Source organism: Triticum urartu, chromosome 1, assembly GCF_003073215.2.
Source record: "Triticum urartu cultivar G1812 chromosome 1, Tu2.1, whole genome shotgun sequence".
Lineage (NCBI taxonomy): Eukaryota > Viridiplantae > Streptophyta > Magnoliopsida > Poales > Poaceae > Triticum > Triticum urartu.
The window spans coordinates 42,289,064-42,312,195 of record NC_053022.1 but is presented as its reverse complement, the minus strand read 5'-3'; the positions used below and the strand labels follow the sequence as shown (position 1 = coordinate 42,312,195).

General features: G+C 47.7%; 1 long non-coding RNA gene across 1 annotated transcript; it reads right to left on the bottom strand.

Annotated features, from left to right (window-relative positions):
* Nucleotides 1-12,757: 12,757 nt before the first annotated feature.
* On the bottom strand, nt 12,758-13,885 carry LOC125551457. The gene is made up of 2 exons (XR_007302695.1): nt 13,599-13,885; nt 12,758-12,986 (listed from the first exon to the last, which is right to left on the bottom strand). It is a non-coding gene; the product is annotated as an uncharacterized LOC125551457 (long non-coding RNA).
* Nucleotides 13,886-23,132: the final 9,247 nt, after the last annotated feature.

Below are 23,132 nucleotides of genomic sequence, written 5' to 3'. Positions count from 1 at the left end.
GCTAGATGGCAGAGCACTGTGAATAGAACTCATCAACAGAGGAATCACCTTGCTGAAGGGCGTGCTCCTGACGCACCACAGATAGGTAGAGAGCATCACCAGAGGGCTGATAGCGCTGACAAAGATAAGCCCACATCGCTGCAACTATGCCAAGTCCCATGAACTCTGAAGCAAACTGAGGGAGGACACTCGCAGTGAGAACGGCAGCCACTCGAGTATCATCATTGCACCATTGAGTGTAAGCAGATAGACCATCCCGGTACACAGAGAGAGCATCGGAATAAGCGGATACCTGCTGATCATAAGCATCAACCGCAGCATCATCCAGAGTCTTGGCAGCATCCCGGTCAGCCTAAGAAGCATCAGCAGCAAGGACCGGCGGCACCGGTGGGATTGGGGCCACGGGCGCAATAGGGCATGACGGACAGGGGACCTCGCCAAAAAGAACACCCCACAGAAGAAGGCCACGCATATGGATGCGCATGAACCCCACAAACTCAGCATAGTTGGTGCCATCGAAGATCACGGAGCACCTAGGAACGACAACATAGCCCGAGGAAGACATGAGGGAACTCTGGTTTATCTCCTCTGTTTTTTTTGGATAAGTCAACGCTCCCCGATCTGGATCGGAGGGAGAACCTCACTCTAGCCCCGAGTGGAGAATCGGGAGGCCATGAAGAGCGCCGGCCCTGGGCCGCTCCTGCGACAGCAGGTTAAGCAGCGGCAGCAGCCAGCGGCAGCAGCAACTTAAGCAGCGGCAGGATCGGGGCTCCGCCCGGGTGCAGGCGGACGAGGTGGGCACGGCCGGGACGAGGCCGGGACGCAGCCGGGGCGCGGCCTGCGCGCGGCCGGGGCGGGGCCTGGGCGCAGCCGGGCGGGGAGGGCGCGGCCTGGGCATGGGCGAGCTCGGTAGGCGCGGGCAGGGGCTGCCGGGCGTGAGAAGATGGCCGTCAACGAGGAAGGAGATGGCCGGCGACGGGGAAGCTAGGCACGGAGCTGTAGCGTGCGGGAGAGGAAGAGGAACCTGGCAACTGATACCATGTTGGATAAGTGAGCAACTAACTATTACTAAGGGCCAGTGGCCAGTACATATACAGACCAGATGTGGTAAAGAGCAGAAAAGCCCCTTATACAATGGGGATGTACACAATAAACTATACACATCTAACAGATAGCCCACACCATGTGTGGCCGGGAGATTGGCCCCTTCCATTGTGGGATGAATCTCATTTGGCTTCTCCCTGACGCACTCATTCATGCAGGTAATTTGCTCTGGTTTTTCTGCCGTATTTTCTTTACTAATAACGTGGTGAACATTGGGAAAGGTTGCATAGCACAAATTCAATGTTTCCCTTGCAAGAGAACATATTGGGAGGCCATACTTTCATTTTTCTTGCACAACTTGTTACGTCAAGCAATAGCGAATACTTTTATTGATTAGCCTCTCTGCTCTATGTCCTGAAACGCTGGCATGTGTTAATTTGCTGAGATTTATGTTTATAAAATATATTCTACCTATGACAGTAGTTTTAGCATCCATGGTGTTGTAGAGTAGCTTTATCACTATCACATATCCATGCAGATACTAAACATGTGGAGCAGGTGGCAGCAGCCAGACATTTGATCCCACTTGGGTACAAGAGAAATTTCTCCTAATATTGTTGAGAGTAGCTTTATGGCATGGCAAGTCTTCTCTTGAAATCAGCGTCTGTGTCTTGAGTAAGCATCAGCGGCATCCCTAGGCTCGACAACAATTAGAAATTCAGAATAGAGCAATCAGTGATGGCAGATTTCTAAAAAATGTAACTTGTATAACAACATGCTCATTGGATTCATCTGTATATCTTGCTTTTTTGCATCGGTGATTTAGTCTCCTTTTAGCTGAATACTATTGTTGGTAGTAAAGCATGTAAACATATACTGTTATTTTTAAAATTATATGATGGTAGCTTGAGACGTGCGTTACACGTGCAAACTTATTAGTGGGGGTAAATAGAGGAGGAGATGGCGCCTGGTTTACAGAGAGAATTATTTATTTTAACTTCCAACGCCAACCAACTCCAAATTCCAAGGCCAACCAGCACACAAGCGCAGGCCTTCCTCTTGACCCCGTCTCTCCGATTTAAATAGCAATTAAATGGTAATCAATGCTAAGTTGGATTAGAAAATTCCTCATGCATCATATTCAGAAGTAGTAGTACAAAACCTATTCCTCTCCGATTCTCCCGTGTCCTTGAACTGGATGATGCAAATCACTTTGCAAAGTTCTTCAAAGAAATTTGAGGATAGCAATGATATGCTCCACTCTCATTGATCAGTTTTCTTCTCATAATCTATTCCCTCTAGTATTATTATTGAGAAGAATATGTCTATAGTATGCCAAATAAATAATATATTGATTTCATAATTAGTATTTTTTCTATATAAAGGCCCTAATTCATAGTATTTTGCACTGGGCCCTCAGGTACGGCCCTGCTGCTACCGCTTGATCGTCCTGATACAGTACTGAGATGGCACGCTATGACACGTACTGGGATGGACGAGGTAGTCCATATGCTGATATGTAGTATGTACCGCCTCCTGCTTGCTAAGATGCAGTATTATACCATCTTTCTTTGAAGAAACATATTACACATTGGGAGATGCAATATAATGATATGGAGTCTTGCTTGCTGCTGCTGCACGTACGAGATCACAACAATATATATGTAGGCGGCATCGGTCGGCATGGAGAAGGCACTGACAAGTGTAGCTTCATGCTGACTGGTTGGACATACTAGTCCAATGAATGGTTCTCCTTTGTATGCACAAACAACAACAGAGCACACGCCAAACAAAAGGCACAAAAGGAGAGATGTGACATGATTTTATTTGGTCGCAACCTCAATCAATCAAGCTTGATGCATCTATCCATCTAAATACCTCAATGTTTCTTCAGGTGGCGGAAATTTGACAAGCATTCTTTTGTAACAATGGTATTTCAATCAATCAAATCAAGCTTGATCCATCCATCCATCCAAGAAATACATCAATACCATTTTACCAGGATGGATGATATCTCCGCTAGAAACAAAAGAAAAAAGAAAGAAAGAAAGAAACATATGCATGCATGCACAAGGGAACTACATGGCCATTCTGTATTTCAGATGCAAGGTAGAACAACCCTGCCATGAGCTCCTCAATTATAGTTGACCACTATATATAGAGAGAGGCCAAGCATGCAGGGTTGTCGCCTAAGGCCTTGTACAACAGCCACTCTATTACACACCACACACACACACACACCAGGAAACGTCCATTTTCATGGACATGAGCAGCTCCTTCAAGGTCCCATGCCCCTTGCTTGTTGTGGACTACCAGCCAGCCTATTTGCCTTTCGTAGCTAGCAGCTCTTTGTCTCATCAAAATAAACAAAACAACTTAAAGCCAACACATATGAGTTAATTTGCAGCAAGCAAGCAAGCAAGCAATGTCCAGTAATGAAGCTAAAAAAAGTGTAATGTATGCGTCCACTAGTATGCACACAACAAATAGCTTCATCTCAAACCATTCAGTAATCGCACTCCTAGCTTGCCTTGTTTCAATAACAAAACCCATCAAAAGGATCGAGATAGTCATAGATGAGTCAACAGAAACATGTATGGTGGTACCAAAAATGTAAGATAGATCAACTCAACTCAGTTAAAACTGCAGAGCTTTCTGAATAAATTATGTGCCCAGGATCATCACACCAACAGTAGATATACTTTGAATAATCGCTAGTCGAGGGGCATGCTTGCTAGCAACAAGACTAGAGGATTCAATCTCTAGCTACAAGCGCGATAGGAGCAGACCATGGTCATGAATAATCGACGCGATAAGAAGAATCTGTAATGCAGAAGAGCTCAGAGGACACACCTTGCAAAAGGAACCAACTTCCTCATTAGCAAACATCTCCTTGGTGACGGTAGTTGCAGAGTCCTCGACCAACTGGATCTTCGCCTGGAAAAAACAACAACCATCAATTAGGTGTTTGGATCTTAGAGACCATATCCAAAGCACAAAGAGCAGCAAACTTCTTTTTGGAAAGGAAGGTTAAACGTCCGGCACAAGAGCGGCAGACTGAAGTCTTGCATAATAGAAATCAGCAAGCAAACATCATAGTTAATTGCAATATTAATCTAAGGCATCATATAGCATGCCATTAATCAACAGATCTGTCTCTTGATAGCTTACTTTCAGCTAAGAATCTGCCATCCAAACTCCGAACAAGCATGAAGGCGGTGCAAAGCTGATGCAAGCCTAAGCTATATCAGTTCATGTTGTGTTGTACCCAACCCAGGCCACTGATATGAATATAACTGTATCCCTAATATAAATATTTCTTGAGCAGTTGACCAGCACCACATGGAAAACTAATGCTACTGACATGTAAATATAATAACCACATTCTTTAACTATAGAATCAGAAATAGCTTGCAAAAACATCTTATATTATGGGCGGTGGTAGTAGGTATTTAGGTTTCCAGTTTGAGATTGAAAATGCACAAGTTACAGACTGCATTTTCTATACTCTGTAGTGGGACTATATATAAGATCACTTCTTCTTCGGTACAACCCCCCTTAGACACACATGGACGGATCAGATCTGCCCATACCCCTTCATAAGAAAGGGTAGGATGGTCCTTTTATGAAATATGTCGTCCGGACCGTACAACAGTGAGCAGGAAACTGGGCCGGCCCAGCAGCAAACTCGATCTGTGTAGTGGACTTGTAGTGAAAGAGTGGAAAATCCTAAAAAAATTACTTCCAGCAGGAATCGAGCACAAGACCTCCACAGTAACACAAACGAGCACAACCACTAAAATCAGCCAGCTAACTTGACACAGCAGCAACGAGGCCTTTTAAGAACTATGACAGTGACATGGCTGACCATTTTTTTGGAAATTAGAACGTGACTTTTTTAAAACGCCGACATTTTTCCAATTTGTAAACAAAATTTTTAAAATTAAAAAAGAAAATTCCAAAAGGTGGGACACATTTATAAACTCCGAACCGATTTAAAATAATGAGACTTTTAAAAATTCTGACAGTTTTTAGAACACTAACTATTTTGAAATTTTAAACTTCTTTGAACCATTTTTTGATATTTTCAAACTTTTAAAAAAATTCTGAGTAAACAATGGTCTCAAACGGACTCTTCTCGCCTACCCGAACACTCTCCATTGAATATGGTCTTTTTATTGACATGCATGAAGTGATCTAACTTTTGTCAGCAGGTAGGCATGCCCATGGTAGGCATCCATGCCATGTTTGAATGAATTCCGACACCGTATGCAAGTTTCATATCGTCCGCCCATCTATGCCAGGTTTGAAGGAAAATATATTTAAAATCATAATTTGGGTAGGTACTTAAAACTGTTATTTTAAGTTTTTAACATAACTAATAAGGGAGAAAATTGGAAATTGTAAAGACTTTCTAAAAAACATTTAATAAATATTTGAAGGAAAAAATATTTTAAAATCATAATTTAATCACCTGGTCTGATCTCGTCAACAACTTCACCGTGTCAGCTAACAACGCACCCTCGGCTGGCAATGGCTATGAGCTTGTATAATAAAGAACATAAGGAAGCAAGCACATGGATACCAGACCTGAAGCTAATATTACGGTGAACACGTAATACATGTGATATGAGAATACGAAGCCTATGGTTTTGGAGATGGGAATGAAGCAAATATTTAGGTCGTTGGAAATATGTTATACGGACCAATGAAGCATGTTAATTTTGAATTGATGTGGAGGCAAAATTTTAACATAGTTTTGGTGGTGCAAATGAATAGAGACGGATTTTTTTGAGTGTTTTTTTAGCTGCACTGGAAGTAAATTTTGGTAATATTGGATACAAATTTCGCTAGATTGATTATTTTCCTTTAAAATCTTGAAATAGTTTTCTAAGATTTATTTTGCTTCCTTAAATCAGTGATTTGTTTTCCAATTCACGTGATCTATGTGCAGTTATTACTTATTAGTTTCCATCAATCATGTAAGGGAAAAGCTTTGCTGGCGCACGTTCTATGCCTTCCAATGGGATGGTCTGTCAGTTTCTACAAATCGAATTTCCGCAACAACAAAAAAAGTTTCTACAAATCGAATGATGATGAAGTGGTCTGATACTCTGATTTGACCAAATGCACTAACAAGTGGAAGGTTTTTGCTTGGCTGCTGCTCGCGGACAGGTTAAACACGCGGAACTTGCTAAAGAGGAAGAGTATGAAACTGAGACAATGACTATGCCTGCTTGTTATGCTCCAACCCACCCGAAGAAACAGTTGAACACCTCTTCTTTGATTGTGAATTCAGCAGATCATGTTGGAGGAAGTTGGGGATCACGTGGCCTGTGGGTGGTAATAGGTTGCAGCTCGTGCATGCGGCGAAGGGAGCGTGGACCCAGCCCATGTTCATGGAGATCTTCATCGTCGCGGCTTGGAGCATATGGAAAGAACGTAACAATAAACACTTTCGAGGGATCACCCCCACAGAGAATGGGTGGCTGCGAAGATTCCAAAATGACTTTGCAATGATGAGACACAGAGTCAAGGAGGCCCTAGTGCCGTTTGTGGAACTTTTTGTTACTTCGGTCTAGTTCTAATACTTAGAACCCATGTTAGATAGCTTTGTGTCACTCCTATGCCCCTGGTGGATAGGATTTCCTTGAACCTCTTCCACTCCATGTAATCTCATCCATGTAACACTTGTGTGTGTTAACGTACATGGAATAGTATCAGTCATATCTCATGTAATTATGATGGAGACATTATGTAGCAATTGTAATCTGCTGTGTATGGTAGTCTACGATCTGATTAGTATCAGATTGATTGTATCCTTGTTGTACAAGGTCTATCAGATTAAATAGAGGTGCAGCCCATGGGGCAATTCATGGCAAACATATTGTTGTTTGACGTGGTAACAGAGCCTCGATCCCATCTCTCCACGACATGGCTGGCACCACCTCCGGCGCAATCGTCACCACCACCGCCGGCCCGCTCGTCTTCGGCCACACCGCTACCATGCCGTCGCTCGCCGGCCTCATCGCCGTCCGGCTCACCCGCGCCAACTTCCTGCTATGGAAGGCGCAGGTTGTCCCAAACCTCACCGGCGCCGGTCTGTTCGGCTACCTCGACGGCTCCGTTCCAGCGCCGCCGAAGACGATCACCGAGGGCACCGGCGATGCTGCGCGCTCCGTGCCCAACCCTGAGTACGAGCCATGGAGGAGGACCGACCAGGCCGTGCTCGGCGCGCTCCTGTCCTCCATGACGGAGGAAGTGCTCGCCCAGATGACGCGAGCGACCTCCGCGACGGCCGTTTGGACTGCCCTCGGCGCTATGTTCGCTGCCCAGAATCGGGCCAGTGTGCGCCAACTCCGTACGCAGCTGTCGCAGAAGAAGAAGAAGGACATGTCAGCGGCAGAATTCTTCCACAAGATGACAGGCTATGCCGACGCACTGGCCACCGTCGGCGAGGTACTGTCCGATGACGAGATCATCGGGCACATAATCGGTGGGCTGGGTCAGGAATATGACCCCCTCATGACTGCGCTCTCCATCTTCACAAGAGAAGTAAGCCTCTCCGATTTTTATGCCTACCTTCTCAGCTTCGAGGCGCGTCAGGAGCAGCATGCCGCGAACAGCGGCGACTTCTCTTCATCAGCCAACAACGTCGTGCGCCACGGCAATGGCTCCGGTTCCCGCGACGGCAACCGGAACAGCAATGGTGGCCATGGTGGCCATGGAAACAGGAGTGGTGGCAATGGTGGCCGCTATGGTTCCAATGGCAACCGTGGCAACAACGGTGGCCGGCACAACGGCGGCGGCGGCAGAAACCGTCGTCCTCCAAGGTGCCAAATATGCCGCGAGGAGGGGCACTACGCCACCGATTGTCGCGATCGCTACAATGAACGCAGCGGCAACATGGCTACATACGGCCACCGCGACAAGAATTGGTACCTCGACACCGGTGCCACTGACCACCTCACCAGCGACCTCGACCACTTGACGGTGCACGAGCGCTATGGTGGAAAGGATCAAGTTCAAGTTGCAAATGGTGCAGGTTTGGAAATTTCTCATATTGGTCATACTAAACTTGCTGGCTCTAGTGATCCCATCCACCTTAAAAATGGTTCTGCACGTCCCTGAAATTCACAAACTCTTCTTTCTGTTTATCGTCTTGTTTCGGATAACCAAGTGTTTGTGGAATTTCACCGTTTTTTCTTTTGTGTGAAGGACAAAATCACGAGGAGGGTCCTTCTTCTCGGTAGAAGTCGCAATGGCCTCTACCCCATCCCATATGGTCGGCCGTCGTCGTCATCATCACGTCGAGCTCTCTCCGGAGTCCGTTCTTCATCGAGTCAGTGGCATCATCGTTTGGGTCACCCATCAAATAATGTAGTTGAGTCTGTCGTTCGGTCAAATAAACTCCCTTGTTCGTCGAGTCATGATACTTTCGTTTGTGACGCATGTCAACGCGCCAAAAGTCATCAATTACCTTACAATAATTCATCCCGTGTTTCTTTGAAACCACTTGAGCTTATTCATACCGATGTGTGGGGTCCTGCCCTCGCCTCCTCTGGAGGTTTTAAGTTTTATGTTAGCTTTGTTGATGACTTTAGCCGTTTTACGTGGATTTATCTTCTTAAACATAAATCTGATGTCGAACAAGTTTTCTATAATTTTCAGGCCCATGTCGAAAGACTCCTCAATGCAAAAATCCGTGCGGTTCAATCTGATTGGGGGGTGAATACCACCGCTTGCATAAATTTTTTCAGCGTGTCGGTATTTCTCATCGCATATCCTGTCCACATACATCCCAACAAAATGGTATAGCTGAACGGAAGCACGGGCACTTGGTTGAAACCGGGCTTGCCCTCCTCGCTCACTCCAATCTTCCTTTGCGTTATTGGGATGAAGCTTTTCTTACCGCATGTTATTTGATTAACCGCATGCCCAGCCGGACCCTTCAAAATATGCCACCACTCACACGTCTTCTTCACATCACGCCCGATTACTCTTTTCTTCGTGTATTTGGATGTGCATGTTGGCCTAGTCTTCGTAAATACAACTCCCGAAAACTTGAGTTCCGCTCCAAGATGTGCGTTTTTCTCGGATATAGTCCGTTCCATAAAGGTTATAAGTGTCTTGACAAGTCCACTGGTCGCATCTATATCTCCCGCGATGTCGTCTTTGATGAAAATGTTTTTCCCTTTGCAACTAGTGCGTGTCCCGACTTGTCTCGCTTAAATCCTCCTGTATCCTTTCCTTCCAATGAGCCAGTAGTTCAGGATGCTAATGTGAGAAACTACAACTTGTCGTTTTTGTTTCCTGACTTGTGTCCTGCAGATACAGAGGAACGACATGTATCTACGAGCGCTGTACAGGGCCATAGCGACGTGCATGCTACAACGCCATGCACCCAGCCATCATGTGCCACACGTCCAGCAGCAGGCCCCGGCTGTGGTGCTTCTCCATCAGGTGGGCCGACTCCGGCCTCTACCACGTCTACGCCATGTACTGACCAGATAGACGAGCCGGCCTCACCATCAGCGCGTAGATCGCCTGCACTTGACGCCTCTGCGCGCGTCGATGCCGGACCAGACGCGCCGGCGTCTTCAGCGGGCGCTCCTCCATCACCACCAGCCTCGCCAACGGCTTCTCCGACGAGTACCTCTGCATCACCACCGGCCTCGCCGTCGGTCTCTCCGGCGGCCGCTCCTCCATCACCTCCTGCCTTGCAGCCGGCTCGGTCTGCGGCTCCCCCCGTTGAGCGGACACGCACGCGTCTTCAGAACAACATACAACGCCCGAAAATCCCCACTGATGGCACTGTCCGGTACAACCCGTATCGTCGTGGTTTCAGTGCTGTTGTGGCCGCTCCAGCTACGTACCGACAGGCGCTCGTTGATCCTGCATGGAAAGCCGCTATGCAAGAGGAGTTTTCAGCCCTTCAGCACACCGCGACGTGGTCGCTTGTTCCACGTCCTTCCGACACCAACATTGTCAGCTGTAAGTGGATTTTCAAAGTCAAGCAACATTCTGATGGCTCTCTTGACAAGTACAAAGCCCGCTTGGTCGCTCGCGGGTTCACTCAGCAGTATGGTGTTGACTATCTCGACACGTTTAGTCCAGTTGTCAAACCAGCTACTGTTCGCCTTGTGCTCTCACTCGCTGTTTCGCAGGGTTGGTGTTTGCGACAACTTGATGTGAGCAATGCATTCCTCCATGGTCTTCTTGATGAGGAGGTGTATATGCAGCAGCCACCGGGCTTTGAGGATCCTCGCTACCCTCATCATGTGTGCAAGCTTCAGAAGTCAATCTATGGGCTGAAACAGTCTCCCCGAGCTTGGTATTCCCGCCTCAGTGATCGACTACATCAACTTGGTTTTCAGTCCTCTAAGGCTGACACTTCCCTCTTCATTTTTCGGAAAGGGTGTGTGGTCATTTACATGCTTGTTTATGTTGATGATATTGTCATTGCTAGCTCCTGTTCTAAAGCGGTGGATCGACTGCTTCGCACTCTTGCCGGGTCTTTTCCTATCAAGGATCTAGGTCGTCTCGCTTACTTCCTTGGGATTGAAGCCACCTACAATTCAGGGGGAATGGTGCTCTCTCAGCGTAAGTATGCCGATGATCTACTTCACCGTGCACATATGGAGAATTGCAAGGCGGTTTCTACTCCCATGTCCGTCACTGATAAGTTGGTAGCAGCTCTTGGCACTCCTCTCAATGGTGATGACGCCTTCAGCTATCGCAGTATTGTCGGAGGGTTGCAGTATCTCACGCTTACCCGCCCAGATATTTCTTTTGCTGTAAACAAAGTGTGCCAATATCTGTCCAAACCCACTGATGTGCATTGGGAGGCTGTCAAGCGCATACTAAGATATGTTAAAGGTACTGTGGCTACTGGTCTCCAGATTCGTCAATCACACTCCACACTTCTAAGTGTTTTCACTTATGCTGACTGGGCGGGATGTGCCGATGACAGACGCTCCACAGGTGGTTTTGTGGTCTTTCTAGGACCCAATCTGATTTCTTGGAGTGCTAGAAAACAGCCAACAGTGTCACGATCTAGTACCGAGGCGGAGTACAAGGCCCTTGCAAATGGTGCAGCTGAAGTCACATGGGTGCAGTCTGTGCTTAGAGACCTGGGAGTACCTCTGCCGCGACCACCAGTTTTATGGTGTGATAATTTAGGTGCCACATACTTAACTGCAAATCCAGTGTTCCATGCAAGGACGAAGCATATTGAGGTGGATTTCCACTTCGTGAGAGAAAAGGTGGCACAAGGAGCATTGAATGTATGTTTTGTGTCTTCTGGTGATCAAGTAGCAGATGCCTTCACTAAACCTGCTACAAAGATCATGCTGGAGAAATTACGACACAATCTCAACCTTGTGGCCGGTTGAGATTGAGGGGGAATGTTAACGTACATGGAATAGTATCAGTCATATCTCATGTAATTATGATGGAGATATTATGTAGCAATTGTAATCTGCTGTGTATGGTAGTCTACGATCTGATTAGCATCAGATTGATTGTATCCTTGTTGTACAAGGTCTATCAGATTAAATAGAGGTGCAGCCCATGAGGCAATTCACGGCAAACATATTGTTGTTTAACGGTGTGATGGTTTTAATATAAAGTCAGTGAGGGTTTGCCCTCACTGTCCCAAGCTTTCAAAAAAAAAAAACACCACATGAAAGACTAATGCTAAGGACATATAAACTACACATTGGTGTGCATTCTTTAACTACAGAATCAGACTGCAGTTATGTATTAGATTTCCAGTTTGAGATAGAAAATGCACATGTTACAGGCTGCAATTTTTGTAGTACGTATTGGAACTATAAGCTACCAGGTGGATTCACCAACTTGTATGCTAAGACTTGAGACTACATTTGGTTTGCGCATTGTTCATTGGCATATTCTAAACTACACATTGGTGCCATAAATCTATGATATCAAGAGAAGCATTTAAAATGGCACCATCATCTCCAAAGATACCCCCTTCACAACCTAGCAAAAATCTGATTATCATGTAGTTTCAACCTTTCAACGAGGAAAATACTCCCTAGCTAATGAACCAAACGTACCCCAAATCTTTCTTTCTTTTCTTAGCTGGGGTTCCGTCCGGGCTCATGGCAAGTAGAGGTAGTAGCAGACAATTTTGAAGTGCCGCTGGTACAAACTGCTTACACGCAACGCAGGATAAGTTTTGGCTGATACGTTTACGTTCACGTAACAAGGTCTGCTAGTGGGCATGGCGAGTCAATAATGCAGCGCGTAGCGAGCGAGCAGCAGGAGGGCATGGCGACGCACACCTGGCTGCCCGCCCGCCCACCGGATCCCATGTGCACCAGCAGGCGAGGCCAAAAACAATGTTCGGAATCTGGTCAGTTCGGCGTAAGTAGCGTGCCAGATCCAACCGGCATATGCAGCTGCGTTCATCAGGTGTCAGCTGATCCTGATGGAGCAGCTCCCGCCCGGCGACGATCGCGGCGGCCGGCTCGCTGTCTTCATTTTTCTTCAGCCACCGTTGTGCCCGATGAGCATCCATAGTAGTACTAGTAGAATGCAAGGGGGTATCAGACGAGTCACTTGATTCCCAATCTTCCCACTAAAACGATGCGACGTGCAAGCCGACAGCCACGTCTCCACAGTATCAAAACTAGGCTCGTTGGAAGGTACAAATACGACTAGCAAATCTACATAATGTATATTCAGTAGAAGTCTATGCTCCAAAAGTTCATCAAGTGGCATTCTCGGCGTTGAGACTTGAGAGTGCTGGGGACTACGCTATACATGGGCTGAGAATACTGTCAGCCACCATCAGGTACCCAAAAATGAGCCTACAATTCACCCTAAACATACTACTTGTGCAGTTGTGCCAGTAAATCAGGGCGTAGGTTCCGTGCTCTCCAGCAGCAGCATTTCAGTAGGTTGGTTCAAATCACCTGGCAGGAATGCTAAAGTTGAGCCACAAGAGAAAACGGCAATTAATCCCACTGTAAATAATTCAAAAATAGTACTACTTGCCCCAAGGATATTGATCAAGGTTCAAATGAAGAAAACCTCAACACACAGGACTTTCACATCATCTTAGACAATCCAGCAATACTGGACGAGAATAACACGAAAAAGAAAATCACTCCGACTATTGAAAGAACAGAAAGTTGCCCAATGACAATAATAACATCAGCCAATCAACGTCAATATTGTTGCCCCAAAACAAAAACCCAGAAAAAATCATCACATTGCCTGCCATGAGTGCTCCCATTCTGAATCACCAGCTCCACTATGGATATCGGTTACTCAGATAAAGAACAGCTCCACATTCTGAATTTAGAAGTAAATCAGATCAAACGCAACCAAAACCTTCTGATGCTCCATGTCACGTGCCCAGAGAAGGACCTCGCGTAATAGCCAGCTGCTCTTTCAACCCATGGTGATTCTAAATCTTATCATTAACCAACACGCGCAATCGGAGAGGACAGGGAACAGGCAACACCACAAAAGCACAAACGCAGGGAGAAAATGCTAAAGAAGAGCAGCGGGGAGGGGCGGACCTGAGGCCGCGGTGGTGGGGTGGTGCTGCACGGCCGCCGTGGCTGCAGCCGCCGCTGTCGCGGCCCGACGCTTCCGGTCGCAACTTCCTCGGCGGCCGTCGTGGCTACGGCCTCAACATCGTGGCGCTGCACCTTGACACAGCGCAGGCGCTTCCGGTTTCCCCACTGTAGCAGCAGGTCGCGCTCCGCCGCCATCGCCGCAACCACGTGCGGAGCCTCGCATCTGGTAGTTGTTCCTCGACTACCTCTACATCACCAGACCGGCGCCGTGCTGCACAAAAGATGAAACGAAGAAAAATTCAGTCAAACTGAAATGAACAGGGTGAGCTGGGTAATTTGTGTAATGGAAGACCAAAACATAGACAAAACATTTTTTTTCTCGAAAAGGGGACTCCCCGGCCTCTACATCAAAACGATGCATACGGCCACATTTATTAGAAAGTAAAAAATGTTCAACAAGGTCTTAAAGTCTGCAAACCCAAAAGGAACGGCTAGCTCACACAGAGCCTCAACGCCATAACGGAATGCTCATCAAGCCACAACCGGCTGGCAAAGAAAGAGATAGGTAAACTAATCGCCTATCCTATTACATGACCGCCATCCAAACCGGTTGCAGATATCCCGCGCTACCATCTCCCACCGGACAGATCCAGTAACCAAACGCTCCCTCGCCTCCGTCAGAGTGAGTAAGGATCACATACGGATCAGCGCAGTAGCCCGGAATACAACCTGCAAAAAATGAATAGTTGTTGTTCTGTTAAAAACCAAATGATTTCTGCAATTCCAAATTGTCTATAACAACGCACAAACTCCTACACGAATGTGTCTAGCTGTTTCGGACTCTATCCCAGCAAGCCACGCCCCGAATAACGTGTTGACCGAAATCGAAGGAGTAATGTTAAAGGCAATTTGCACAGAGCGCCACAAACCTCGTGCCAACGGGCAGTCAAAAAAGAGGTGCTTAATAGTCTCGTCCCGATCACAGAAACTACACCTAGTAGAACCTGTCCAGTGGCGCTTAACCAGATTGTCCTTTGTTAAAATTACTTGTTTATGTACAAACCACATAAACCACATAAACACTTTAATCTTCAAAGGTACTTTGACTTTCCAAACATATTTGGAACTAGGAATCACATTAGTGTTAATTAAATCGATATACATCGATTTGACTGTGAACTCCCCAGATCTAGTAAGCTTCCAACACAACTGATCGGGGTGAGGAGCTAACTGAACCCCCATCAGTCTACGCATCAAGTGAAGCCATGCTTCCCATCGATCGCCCACAAGCACCCTCCTAAACTTTGAGCGGAATGGACTGCATAACCGTGGCAACAAGAGCCTCACGACGCTGAACAATACGATATAGGGACGGATACTGGGTCGCCAAAGGTGCGTCGCCAAGCCACGTATCCTCCCAGAATCGAGTGTTGTTGCCATTACCGACAATAAACCTAGTTCTGTTAAAGAAGGTAGCTTTGACTCTCATAAGCCCCTTCCAGATCGGCGAATCAGTTGGTCTCATCGTGACCTGGGACAGGGTCTTGGACTGGAGATATTTATTACGTAAAATCTGCACCCACGTTGCCTCCGTCTCAAATGACAATTTATACAGCCACTTACTTAGAAGGCATCTGTTCTTGACCTCAAGATTTTCAATACCAAGGCCTCCCTGCTCCTTTGGTCGACAGATAATATCCCATTTGGCCAGTCGGTATTTTCTCTTAAGTTCATCACTCTGCCAAAAGAATTGGGATTGATAGAAGTCCAGCCTTTTCCTAACCCCAACTGGGACCTCAAAGAAGGACAAGAGGAACATAGGCAAACTCGTAAGCACCGAGTTAATAAGAATCAACCGGCCTCCATAAGACATGAGTTTTCCTTTCCAGCAACTCAGTTTCTTCTCAAATCGATCCTCTATGCACTTCCACTCGCTGTTCATTAGCTTACAGTGGTGAATGGGGATACCTAGATACGTAAAAGGCAAAACCCCCACTTCACAACCAAACAATTGTGTATATGTCTCTTGTTCGTCTTTGGCTCTACCAAAGCAGAACAGCTCGCTCTTATGGAAATTAATCTTTAACCCCATCAATTGTTCAAATAAGCATAAGACTAACTTCATATTTCTCGCTTTTGCCAAATCGTGTTCCATGAAGATGATTGTATCATCAGCGTATTGCAGGATGGACACACCACCATCAACTAGATGAGGCACCAATCCACCCACCTGACCGGCCTCCTTTGCCCTTCCTATCAGGATCGCCAACATATCAACCACAATATTGAACAAAATTGGAGACATAGGATCGCCTTGTCTCAGACCCTTATGCATTTGTAAATAATGACCTATATCGTCATTCACTTTAATTCCAACACTTCCTTTTTGCGTGAATGATTCCACCTGGCGTCGCCAAGCTTCATCAAAGCCCTTCATGCGTAAGGCCTGTTGAAGGAACGACCATTTGACTTTATCATAGGCCTTTTCGAAATCCACCTTGAAAATAACTCCATCAAGTTTTTTCGTGTGGATCTCATGGAGCGTTTCATGAAGGACCACAACCCCTTCCAGGATGTTCCTGTCCGGCATGAAAGCCGTCTGAGTAGGCTGCACCACGGCGTGCGCAATCTCTGTTAGCCTAATCGTCCCAACCTTGGTAAAAATTTTGAAACTGACATTCAGAAGACAGATAGGCCGAAATTGCTCGATTCTCACGGCCTCTGTTTTCTTAGGAAGCAGGGTGATTGTTCCAAAGTTAAGCTGGAAAAGCTGCAAATGTCCCGAGAACAAATCATGGAACATCGGCAACAGGTCCCCTTTAATAATATGCCAGCACTTCTTATAAAACTCAGCCAGGAAACCATCCGGACCGGGTGCCTTATTATTTTTCATCTGGGAGATGGCCTCGAATACCTCCTTTTCCGAAAAAAGGGGCGGTTAAGATATCGTTCTCCACAGCAGCAAGCTGAGGTACATCTTCGACCCTAGACTCATCCAGAGACACACAGTTCTCCTCTGGTGGTCCAAACAACTGCTTGTAGTACTCCGTAATGTACAGCTTTAGGTTTTCCTGACCGATAATCGTACCCTTATCTTGTTCAAGCTGGAAGATTCTCTTCTTCCTATGTTTGCCGTTGGCAATCATGTGAAAGAATTGAGTATTCGCATCCCCCTGGACCACTCTTCGAACCTTGGCCCGCAGTGCCCACTTCAATTCTTCTTCACGAAGGAGTTCTTTCAGCCTCATCTCCGCGTCAAGCTTGGTACAAAGCTCAGCGGCTGGCAAAATCGTGGTTTCTACTTTCACATCTAAGGACTGAATAAGGGCAAGGAGCCATTCCTTTTCAACCTTATAAATCCCACTAAGATGTTTAGTCCACGCACGTAGGAAACTTCTCAGATGCCTAATCTTATTCTGCCAGCGCTCAAGAGCATTCCTACCGCCTGCATCCTTAGCCCACTCTCTGGCTACGAGATCCAGGAAGCCTTCTCTTTCGAACCACGCAAGCTCGAATGAGAACAGATTCTTGTTACCCGGGTAGGTAGCCCCACCAGAGTCAAGAAAAAGAGGCGTGTGATCAGAAATCCCACGAGAAAGAGCCTGAACAGTAACAAGGGGAAACTTCTGTTCCCATTCGACACTAGCGAGTACCCGATCCAACTTTTCAAACGTCGGATTTGGCATGGCATTAGCCCATGTGAACTTCCTACCTGAAAGCTCAATCTCTCTCAGATCCAAGCTTTCAATAATAGTGTTGAACATGAACGACCATCTCCCGTCAAAATTATCATTGTTCTTCTCATCACGTCTCCTAATAATGTTGAAATCTCCCCCAACCAGGACTGGGAGCTACTCAGACCCGCATACTCTAACAAGGTCGGCCAGGAAATCCGGTTTGAATTCCGACTGCGCGGCACCATACACCGCCACCAGGGCCCAGTCAAATCCATCAACCTTGGACTGCACCCTAAACTTAACAGCAAAATCTCCCATGACCACACTTCGAACTTCGAGAGACTCGCATCTAACACCAAGTAAGATCCCTCCCGATCTTCCTCTCGGTGGCAGACAATGCCAATCAAACTCAATACCCCCCGATAAAGTATTGAGAAATTGTGGCGAGAAATTTGCTCTACCAGTTTCCGACAACTCAATAAAATCCAATCTATGCTCGATGGATGCTTCAGCAAGAAACCTTCTTTTAGCCAAGTCCTTAAGACCTCTGCTATTCCAAATGATTCCTCTCATAACTCATCATGGATTTTTTTAGCCGTTCGGATCCTAGCACTCCTACGTACCGCGGACGTCGGGTAGATCTTGCGCTTCCACTTGCGCTTAGGGCCGGTCCTTGTGTCCACCCGGTCCTCACTCCCCGCTCCTGGTGGTCTTATAACCTCAATCTCGATACTCTCATACTCCTCATCCGGCTCCGGTATGGGAGGAGCGAGATCGGCACAAAAGTCATCGAGCACCCGGACTCCCAAGGCATCAATCTCGGAGTCATTCATGGGTTTGACGACAGCTAAGTTTCGAATCATATCCAAAGCCCTCTCAGCCTCTAGATCTAGAAAATCATTGATTGAATTAGAAATTTCACCCTCATTACTACCTAGTGAAATCCCTACTTGGTTTGCTTTATCAACAATCTCATCGTTCGAAAAATGCAAAATGGAATTAGAGGTGTTCACCGACATACCAGTAGTGACCTGGACGTCACGAAGCTTGGCTGCCCTCATAGCGCAGTGCTGCTGCATATCGTCCACCTCCGGACGGCCCTGAAGACGACAGCTCAACCGTCGGCCCTCAGACGCCTGGTCCAGAATCCTACCGAACTCGATGACCTCCTCCCGAGTGAATTTGCCCGGAGAGTGACCTCCTGTCACCCCCCGAACACTCAACCGGTCTCCACGACCGGAAGAGGGCGCCGAGGCAGTTGATGGGGAACCAAAGGCCGCCTGCCCCCGGTCCCCATCCTCCCTAGGCCGCAGGCCAAGAGCGCTCCCCGGCGGCACCAGTGGGGCGGTCACCCTGGGCTTAGGAGGTGAAGAGGGCTCCGAGGCCACCCGTCCCAAGCCCCCTCCATAGACCGGACCTGCCACCTGCAGTTCCGGCCCAGCAATAGGGGAAGAAGGCGCCGAGGCCACCTGCTCCGGCCCCCCTCCTGAAGACAAATCCTCCCGCGCGGCAGCCCCAACCGGAGCGAGAGGAGAAGGGGGCGCCGAGGTCACCTGCCCCGAACCCCCTTCAGAGCTCGGAACCACCACCTGCAGCTCCGTCGTCATAACAGTGGCCGAGGGAGGCGAGGACTCTATCCCCGGACGCCCCCTACGCGTAAGAAACCTCCATGGCCGGGCCCTCAACGACCAGCGCGGGTAGAGTGTGCTCAAAATCGTCAAAAGACTCCACTCGCTCGCTCCATAGTCTCGGAGGTGCAGTAGCAGGCTCGATAGACCCAAATCTCAAAGTGGTGGACGACACTGAAGAAGGGAGCGCCGTCCCATCTCCGGTCGTCTGAGCTACAGACCCCGGACCCTCGGACATCTCTCGTCCAGAATCAGCGGCCGGAGTCTCCTTAACTCCCGCCATATCATCATCCTCGTGCATATCAACGTCAGTGACAGTAGGTGCCTCAGCAAACAGGCTCTCATCCTCAAACTCAATCTCAAGGTTGTAAACCTGGCCTCGATACGCCCACTTGACCACATCAGGCACAAACTCAATGTCCAAAATACTAACCAGTAAATGAGCAACCCCATGAGCTCTAGTAAAGGCCATATCCACTCGCTCGGGTTTTCCCACCATGATTCCCAAGCTGGCGATGACCCTAGCATCCTGCATCAGCTTTGAAGGAGCTCCCGAAAAACGCAACCAGGCCTGGGTAAGAGCTTTTCCTTGAGGCTCAATCAATTTCCACTCTTGGAACTCAAGGATGCCCTCAGTACCTGGCACTTTGCACATCCCAAAACTCAGCAGCCTATGTAAATCCTCCACTGTCGGGAACTCAACCCTGAACAAGTTTGCTCCTAGACTTACAAGCTCCCAGTGGAAGTCTCCTGGAGCCAGTTCCCGGAGCCACTGTACAATCTGGGTCTCAGAGACTTCTCCTTTAGTCACTTTAACAACCCCAGTTGTCACACTCTGAGCCTCATCAGGAACCTCCCTCTCGGTTGGAGACTTGAAAAATGTGAGCTCAGCACAGTACACTCCATACATCATGAGAGTCGGAGCCTGCTCCCTCAAAAGCGGACATGCTCCCGAGTCATGGGCTGGCTTGCCACACGTATCACATAAAACTGCCACACACTCAGCAATGAAGTGGCCCTTCTCGCCACAACGGTAACATAGCATCATTTCCTTCTTACGCGCCCATTTGGCCGCCCTGTCCAGATCATCCCTTTCAGGAACTTCCACCAACATTGACCCGACCTCACCCTGACCAGGAACCTCCACATCAGCCAGTGCCGTCACCACACCTCCATGGCCTGGCTAGACAACCCAGGCTCCTCAGTCACCTCGCAAACAGTCGTCTGGTCAACAACCACATGATTCTGCCGTGGACGATAGCGGCCTCCTCGACCACCTCGGCCACCACGATTACCACGATAACCACCGCGGTGACGATGTGCGGGTCCAGACGCCCCTTCGACAAAGCCGCCCGTTGGCCCCAGGAAAGGCCTCTCAGCCGAGCCATCGCTCTGCCAGGCATACCCCCCCGACCACCACCCGTGGACGGGGATCCCCGGTGCAATCCATCACCATAAACGTTATTCCCATCATCACCCCACTGACCACCAGGCGCAGACGAATCTCCCCCGCTAGCCGACGCATGCGGCAACTGTGCCTGCTGCAATACCGGCGCCGCTGAATTCTGCATTTGTCTGGCCACAAAATGTGGCGGTCTGGCCACAGGCTGCACCGTCACCGGGCGAAGCTGGACACCTGATGCGGGAGGAGGCGGTCTCGGAGCCGGAGCGCCCCGTCCCACCACGACCGCAGGGCACTAGTAGAAAACAGGGCTTTGGTCCAGGCTAGGTCAGCCCATTAGTCCCGGTTCAGTCCAGAACCGGGACCAATGGGGGCATTGGACCCGGTTCGTGAGCCCAGGGGACTGGCTGGGCCACGTGGGCCATTGGTCCCGGTTTATCTGGACCTTTTGGTCCCGGTTGGTGGGACGAACCGGGACCAATGGGCCTCGCTCCTGGCCCACCACCATTGGTCCCGGTTGGTGGCTTGAACCGGGACCAAAGGCTCCCCTTTATTCCCGGTTCATGCCACCAACCGGGACCAATGAGGTGCCTATATATACCCCCTCGCGTAAGAGCAGAGCACACTGCTCTGTTTTTTTCTGGCCGAGGGGGAGAGGGCTTGGTGGTGCTCTAGCTCACCTCCTATGCACACAAGGTGTTCGATGGAATGCCCGAGCCACACTACTTAAGCTTTCTCCTCTCCAAGCTCGACCTCCAAGCTCCATTTTCCACAATATTTGTCTAGGTTTAGCGGTCCGTCACGCCCCGTCCCCGTCTTCACCACCGTCGATCACCCGCACTGAGCTCATCGTCGGCACCACCGTGGTGAGCCTCTTGTTCTTATCTTCTTTTTGAAAGGAAAAATATTCTTACTTGTATGTTTACATAGATACTTGTATTATTTTCTTACTTTTATTATTGCATCTTATATAGTGCGATGGTTTTGGTATCCGCCCCCGTTGGCCCTCGTCCTGTCTATGATTCGGATGTGGTATATATATTATCTTTATAACTATTGGTTCATTTATTGTTTATGAAAATTATGCCGACCAACGTGACATAGATTTTATTTATGTAGGATGTATGTGAATCGGAAATGCCAACCGACCCTATTGTCGAGAGGTTAAATTTAGTTGAAGAAGAAAACAATTTTTTGAAGGAAAAAATAAAAAATTGAGGAGGAGAAGATGATATTGGAGTTGCATGTTGCGGATGTCGTCGATGATCACAAGATCAAGATGGATGCAATGCGCTTGAAGATTAGAAAGATTGGAAAATATGCCATTCATACCGAGGTTGGTATCATTATGCCGTTGGATCAATTGTTACCTTGGTTGCGATTATGATCGCATTTGTTTTCGCATTGAAATGTTTTACATAGTTTCAATGTACGGTTTAATTAATTAGATGCTCTGGAGAGCTATATGTTGTTAGATGAGAACTATGTATGCACTTTGGTTTTAATGTGATGATGAACTTCTATTAATTTGGACACTTAATTATATATAATGCACGCAGATGAACCGACAATGGATGTACGGTGACAGACACACCTGCGAGTACATTAAGGGCGTGCATGAGTTTCTCGATGCGGCTGAGGCAAACAAGCAGAATGGTTTTATGTGTTGTCCATGCATTGAATGTGGGAATACGAGGTCTTACTCTAACCGGAAAATCCTTCACTCCCACCTACTTTACAAGGGTTTCATGCCACACTATAATGTTTGGACGAGGCACGGAGAAATAGGGCTTATGATGGAAGACGGCGAAGAAGAAGAGTATGATGACAACTATGTGCCCCCTGAATACGGTGATGCTGCAACGGGGGGAGCTAGTGAAGATCGAGAGGAACCAGACGATGTGCCCAATGATGCTGCAACGGGTGAAGCTGCTGAAGATCAAGAGGAACCAGACGATGTGCCCGATGATGATGATCTCCGTCGGGTCATTGTCGATGCAAGGACGCAATGCGAAAGTCAAAAGGAGAAGCTGAAGTTCGATCGCATGTTAGAGGATCACAAAAAAGGGTTGTACCCCAATTGCGAAGATGGCAACACAAAGCTCGGTACCGTACTGGAATTGCTGCAGTGGAAGGCAGAGAATGCTGTGGCTGATAAAGGATTTGAGAAGCTACTGAAAATATTGAAGAAGAAGCTTCCAAAGGATAACGAATTGCCCGACAGTACATATGCAGCAAAGAAGGTCGTATGCCCTCTAGGATTGGAGGTGGAGAAGATACATGCATGCCCTAATGACTGCATCCTCTACCGCGGTGCATACAAGGATCTGAACGCATGCCCGGTATGCGGTGCATTGCGGTATAAGATCAGACGAGATGATCCTGGTGATGTTGACGGCGAGCCCCCCAGGAAGAGGGTTCCTGCGAAGGTGATGTGGTATGCTCCTATAATACCACGGTTGAAACGTCTGTTCAGAAACGAAGAGCATGCCAAGTTGATGCGATGGCATAGTGAGAACCGAAACAAAGATGGGAAGTTGAGAGCACCCGCTGACGGGTCGCAGTGGAGAAAAATCGAGAGAAAGTACTGGGGTGAGTTTGCAAAGGAGAAATGATATGCAGAAAAATGATCTTTGGACTGAGCTGAAGTCAAATTTCACCCTACCACCAGAGGATGATCCGGAGAAGCCAGTTAAAGAGCAATTAATCAAGTCTTTTGCTCTTAAGAGGATGGCAGAACTATTCAGGAGGTGGAAGAAAGAGCTGAATAAGTTTGTCGAAAATAAAGAGACACCAGAATTCAAGGGCAGATATGAGAAGATCAGAG